The sequence below is a fragment of the Balaenoptera ricei genome, chromosome 7 (genome assembly GCF_028023285.1).
Source record: "Balaenoptera ricei isolate mBalRic1 chromosome 7, mBalRic1.hap2, whole genome shotgun sequence".
NCBI lineage: Eukaryota > Metazoa > Chordata > Mammalia > Artiodactyla > Balaenopteridae > Balaenoptera > Balaenoptera ricei.
Genome location: NC_082645.1, coordinates 108,054,298 through 108,060,503, shown reverse-complemented (window position 1 = coordinate 108,060,503; position 6,206 = coordinate 108,054,298).

Genomic DNA, 6,206 nt, shown 5'->3' with positions numbered 1-6,206 from the left:
GTGAAGCTCACCAGAGGAGAGTGAAACTCACCTGGTGGTGAAATCCATCAGAAGATTGATTCAAAAGATGTTTAAAAGATAAATTCTCCATGACTTGGCAATTGATAGGATGTGTAGAGGGAGGGTATGAATCACGGGCGATGCCCCAGGTTACTGGCTTGGGAAACTGGCTGGGGGAGTGAGGTGTTCATACTGAGAAGAGGAGACGGGGACAGAGCAGGGAGTAATGAGAGGTGTTGACGTGTTGTCCTGGAGGCGTTTGTGGGACATGGAAGTGCAGATGCTTGGCTGCATATGTGGATCAGGCCTAGGGACTTGGATTTGGGACTCACCACGGCATAGGTGGCAGGAGAAACCATGGATGGGGATCAGCTGTCTCAGGTCACATGTTCAGAGAGAGACAGGGAGGAAGGACGGAGACCTGAGCAGAATCCCCCGGAGATCTGGGTCTGGAGGACTCTGGGCCTTTCCTTTCTGGCATGATGACAATGTTTTAGTGAGTCTGAGGTTGTCCTACTTGTGTTGGGAGGATCCATTAGGAGGCCAGCACATCCGAGAGGGCAGTGGCTCCTGGGGACAGGGAGGGAGGAAGGAAGAAACAGCCACCCTGAAATGGTGGCTGTGGATGAAACTCAGTTTGGAGGAGCTCACAGAGGAACCCCTATAGAAGTGTTCTGAGGCACAGGGGCACAACGGCCATGTCAGCGTTAGATGGACGATGTGAATAGCATGGATTGTGGGAATGGGAGCTAGATCCAGGCTGGAGTGCAGCTGCTTCTAAGAATAGCTGCTGTTAATTGAGCACTCACTGTATGCTAAGCCTCTCAGATGGATGTTTTCATCCTCACGGCAACCTTGGAAGTGGGTCCTAGTATCATCTGCATTTCACCAGTTAAGAAGCAGTCTTAAAGAGATGACATTAGTTGCTTATGGTCACATAGTAGTAAGTGGCAGTGAAGGTTGTGAAGACCAGTCGAGTGTCTGCCTCTTGGGACTGCACTTGTTGTTAGAAGCATATGGGTCAGGGTTTCATCAGGAAACAGATGATACCTTCAAACTGGGTAATTTGGGGTGAATTTAGTAAAGGGACTACTTTTTAAAAATTTATTTATTTTATTTATTTTTATTTTTGGCTGCGTTGGGTCTTCGTTTCTTCATGCAGGCTTTCTCTAGTTGCCGCGAGCGGGGGCTACTCTTCATTGCGGTGCGTGGGCTTCTCATGGTGGTGGCTTCTCTTGTTGCGGAGCACGGGCTCTAGGCGCGCGGGCTTCAGTAGCTGTGGCTCACAGGCTCTAGAGCGCAGGCTCAGTAGTTGTGGTGCACGGGCTTAATTGCTCTGCGGCATGTGGGATCTTCCCGGACCAGGGCTTGAACCCGTGTCCCCTGCATTAGCAGGTGGATTCTTAACCACTGCGCCACCAGGGAAGTCCTAGTAAAGGGACTATTTTTAAAGGTGTGCGAGGGTTTAGGGAAACCACAAGGAACAGTGAAGGACCTCCAGGTAAGGAGTCAGGAAGCCTGGAGGAGAGAGGGCAGCAGAGGGATCTTGGAAGGGGCCGTGGATAGGAGTTGTGACCTTCAGAGGTGGCCTGAAGGTGACCCTGAGATGACCCTGCAGGGAGGAATGATATCCTGCCCTCACAGCCCTGCAGCTTTCAAATCCCACCATTGGCCAAACAACCAAACGCTAAGGGCAGGAGGTCGGTCTCAGGACACAGAGCAGGGTGGAGAGCGGAACAGGAGGAAGAGTGGAAGCTTCCAAAACAGTTCAGGCCAAGGGAGCTGGACCGACAGGAGCTGAGCAGCAAGGCTGGGGGAGGCACGTGGTCTGACAAGCCTGATGCTATCCTCAGGGCAGCCAACGGGAACCAGTGATGCTGGACCAGCCCAGGAAATCCAGCCCAGGGCATCTTTGCAGCCCCTTTTGGGCCACAACCCCCTCAGGCATCACCTCTCAATTCTAGGACTCAGAGGATTGACAGTGACACAAACCCCACACTTGGCAGAGCGATGGGCTCCCCTCTTGCAGGACTTCAGCCTCTCCCATGGGACTTCCTGACACTTGCTAAGGAATCACTGTCAGATTTTTCCAGCTGTTCCTAGTGGTCAAGGGGATGTGGACAAGGTGATGCTGGGTTATGACCTGCAGACCATTTAGAAAGGCTCCCATCTCATCCTTCAGAGTAAAGAGAGATATGCCTCTGTGTGTGTGTGTGTGTGTGTGTGTGTGTGTGAGAGAGAGAGAGAGAGAGAGAGTGAGAGAGGGAGAGAGTATGAATGAATGAATGAATGGGCTGGATCCCATAGGATAAAACTGAGGTCAGAGCTGGCCTACCCTCCTAAGCAAAGTGGCCATACAGGGCGTTTTTTCTTAGTGTCCCATCCCTGTCCCTCCCCAGATCCTTACACTGTGACTTGATCCTGTTCTGCTGACTGAGAGCAGGACAGTTTGATGGACTTGCTGCGAAATAAGAGTGTGGAGATAGTGGCTGGGATTCCAGATTCGCGTGGATCATTGCAATAGCTGGCCGTGGCAATCTTTGGGTAAGAGCCTTTTTTTGGTGCCCGCTGTGCAATTTTATTACGCCTGCTCCCTGCTGCCCTGGAGCATCTGGAAACGTACCTAGAATTTTCAAATTCTGATTTGGGTAGTTCTGTATTCCATTCATTTGTGAAAATTAACACGAGAGGAGTATTTATTCATATCTTACAATGAACAGGAAGCTAGATTAGATGGAAGTGGGAGAGAATCACGGCAGACACTGTTTTGGGGGCGGGACTGGGGTGAATAGTTTTGAGGCTGAGTGGCAACCATGTCCCTGCTGACCTGCACAGATCAGCAGGGGAGCACCTGTGCCCCCAGATCAGCTCTGGGCTGGTAAACTGACTTTTCAGTTTCCCTGAGTCTTGCTCAACACCAATTCTTATGTTAGTTCTTCCTCCTGGAATATGTGTCTTCCTTTTCATGATTTTGCTTTCTGCTTTTACTCTAAAGTTGTCATCATTTCAGTTAATGCCCTTTATAGTAAGGACACTCCAAACTTGTGTGGATGGGAGTAGAGGATAAATATAAAGAGAAGAGAATGGGAAATTTAATCTGAGATGTCAATAACGTACTGATTTTTTTATTTTTCCACATCAGGCTTGGTTGCTCTGATATTACCAGTCAAATAACATCATAAAACGAAATCATCAGAGATCACTTACCAAGGATCATTGCAGCAAGTTGTGGTCCCCGCTTTCTGTGGCTTCCTAAACAAACTGGTTTAGTGTTGGATCCCACAGAGTGGGGGGAATGGTTTCACTCTGGTCTTTAGCACCATCGTAACTATATTGTTACTTTTCTGCAGTCAGATTTCATTCTTTCATAAAGTGTGTTTTGTTTATTTTCTGAGTACCTCACTGGAATGGGAGCAAGGGGAGAAGAATTTCAAGAATTTTTGTCTGTTTTTTTTTTTTTTTTTTTTTTTTTTTTACATCTGTGTCCTCATCACCTAGAACAATGCCCTGCACATAGGAGAAGCCCAATAAATAGTGAATGTAGTAGGCGCCCAATAAAGAGTCTCTGAATGAATGAATGATGATATGGATTTTTAAGTTAAGAAAAAAGAAGCAAATGCAATTACAGAAATTTTGAAAAGGGAAAAGCTTTCTGAAATTTCTGAAGAGTGAGAATTTTCTCAACAATAAAAGATTTTGCAGGTTCATAGCAAAAGGCATTCACACCATCCTCCTGCCTCGTTATGTATTCAGTTTCAAGTTAGCCATGCAGCTGTGCACAAGGCCCATGAAATCCGATGAACGAGTCAGCAGTAAGTGGAATAGAAAATATGTTTTTTTGTTTTTTGATATAGTAGATGATTTCTCACCATGGTGACACCTGAACCCTACATACTAGAAACTGTTTCTCTGGCAACTGAAATATTTGATTAACTTATAGGCTGTCCTTCCATGATCATTTAGGAATTTAGTATAACTAAATAGCCTGTATTTAATAGTCCCCAAAATTTCTCAAAAGTATTTCATAAGCAATTTTTATTTTGGCATATGATAATTCAAGGCAATTCATATCCTTTAAAAAAATTGTTGGAGGTGGCTGGTGCCAATATTGAGAAGAAAAACAGGAACCCCTTGTTCTAAATTGGCATCTTCTTTTGTACTGTCAAGTCAGCATTAGAGCTTGTGGGATTTACTACCCGAGAGGAAAAATGTCTCTTCTGACTTCATTCGTTTCATTATTTTAATACAGGTGGAACTTGAGAGTGATTCTGTTGAGCCAGTTAAGCAGTGTTCTTGGTCTCCCAGTGCTTTATCATAATACCAGGCAAATCGGTGGTGTTAGTAAATGTTTATTGAACAGAACCAAATTTATTGAGCATTCCTAGGTGCATGCCACCATGCTAGGCATTGTGCAGAGTAGAGCAGGCTGGTATGCCGCTTGTAGGTTTACAGTCTCTCTAAGGAGATATTACTACCAGTGAAATGACCGGGAAATGGTCAAGTAGAATGAACACGTGCCAACTACTTATGGTGTTGAGTTGCTTAGCGCTCTGCTCTGGACCATCTCTCTATATTCACTCCCTTGGCGATCTCACTCAGGGCTTCTTCTTTTTTAAAAAAAAATTATTTTATTTATTTATTATTTTTGGCTGTTTGGGTCTTCATTGCTGCACGTGCTCTTTCTCTAGTGGTGGCGAGCGGGGCTACTCTTCATTGCGGTGCGCAGGCTTCTCATTGCGGTGGCTTCTCTTGTTGCAGAACACGGGCTCTAGGCGCGTGGGCTTCAGTAGCTGCGGCACACAGGCTCAGTAGTTGTGGCTTGCGGGCTCTAGAGCGCAGACTCAGTAGTCGTGGCGCACGGACTCAGTTGCTCCACGGCATGTGGGATCTTCCCGGACCAGGGCGTGAACCCATGTCCCCTGCATTGGCAGGCAGATTCTTAACCACTGTGCCACCAGGGAGGGGCTTCTTCTTTTAAGTAAAATTATTTTATTTTATTAGAACAAGTAAGATAGTCAAAAATAGTCAGATTTCACTTACAGCTTTTAACGGCTTTAAATACCATCGATATGCTGCTGACTCTCAAATGTGTGTCTTCACCCAAAACCCTCCCACTTGCATCTCAAACTCACAGCCTAGACCCAACCTGCTCCTTGACCAGACACTGTCCTCCTGGGAAATGACATCACTGTGCGCCCAGCTGTTCAAGCCAGAAATCTGGACTGTTTCATCCCCCCTCCCTCATCCTCCTTATCCAGTTTACTCCAAGCCTTGCTGGCCCCCACCTCTTCTACCTCCCAGATAATCCCATGGGTTTTTCTCGCCTCTGCTGTCTCCATCACTGCACTGTAGCAGCCTCCTAACTGGTCTTCTGACCCCACCCATTCTCCTCAGCAGTTACTGCCAAAAACCTAAATCAGTTTATATTGCTTATTTGAAATCCTTCACTAGAATCTATATGTGGGATAAAATTGCATAGAGCCATGCATGTGTACAAATGAATGAATGCATGTAAAAGAATCTGTAAAGCTGAACAGGATCTGCAGTCTAGTTAACAGTGTTGTATCGATGTCAATCTCCTGGTTTTGATATTACACTCATGTAAGATCCCACCATTGGGGGAAGCTGGGTGAAGGGTACATGGGAATCTACGGACTATTTTTGCAACTTCCTGTGAGTCTATAATTAGTTAAAAATAAGGTTCAAAAAAACTTGCTTAAGAATAAAGAAAATCATTGGCTTTCCACTGCAGCAAATCCAGCTCCTTACCACGGCCTATGGAAACCATTGACTGCTGTGATTCCTGCCAACCCTTTTCCAATGCCACCCAATGTCATTCTTCCATCAGTTATCCTTCCTCAGCTACACTGGATTCCCGGCAGTTCCTAAAACACAGCAAACACCTTTCTGCTGCAGGACATTTGCATATGCTGTTCCATGTGCCTACAATGCTATTCCCATGGCTGGTTCTTCTTCACCCACTGGAGAAGTCTTTCCTGGCAACTGAAACCTATATTGGACCCCATTTGGCTCTTTTCCTTAATAGAACTGTTTGTGATCTGTAAAGAGTGTTTGTCTAGTATTCATTGGAATGTATAGCCTAGTGAGAGAACCCTAACAGATCACGTCTGTTTTATTGACTACTGTATCCTTGGTCCCTAGCATGGTGTATGACCAATAATCGGTGTTCAATACATATTTATTGA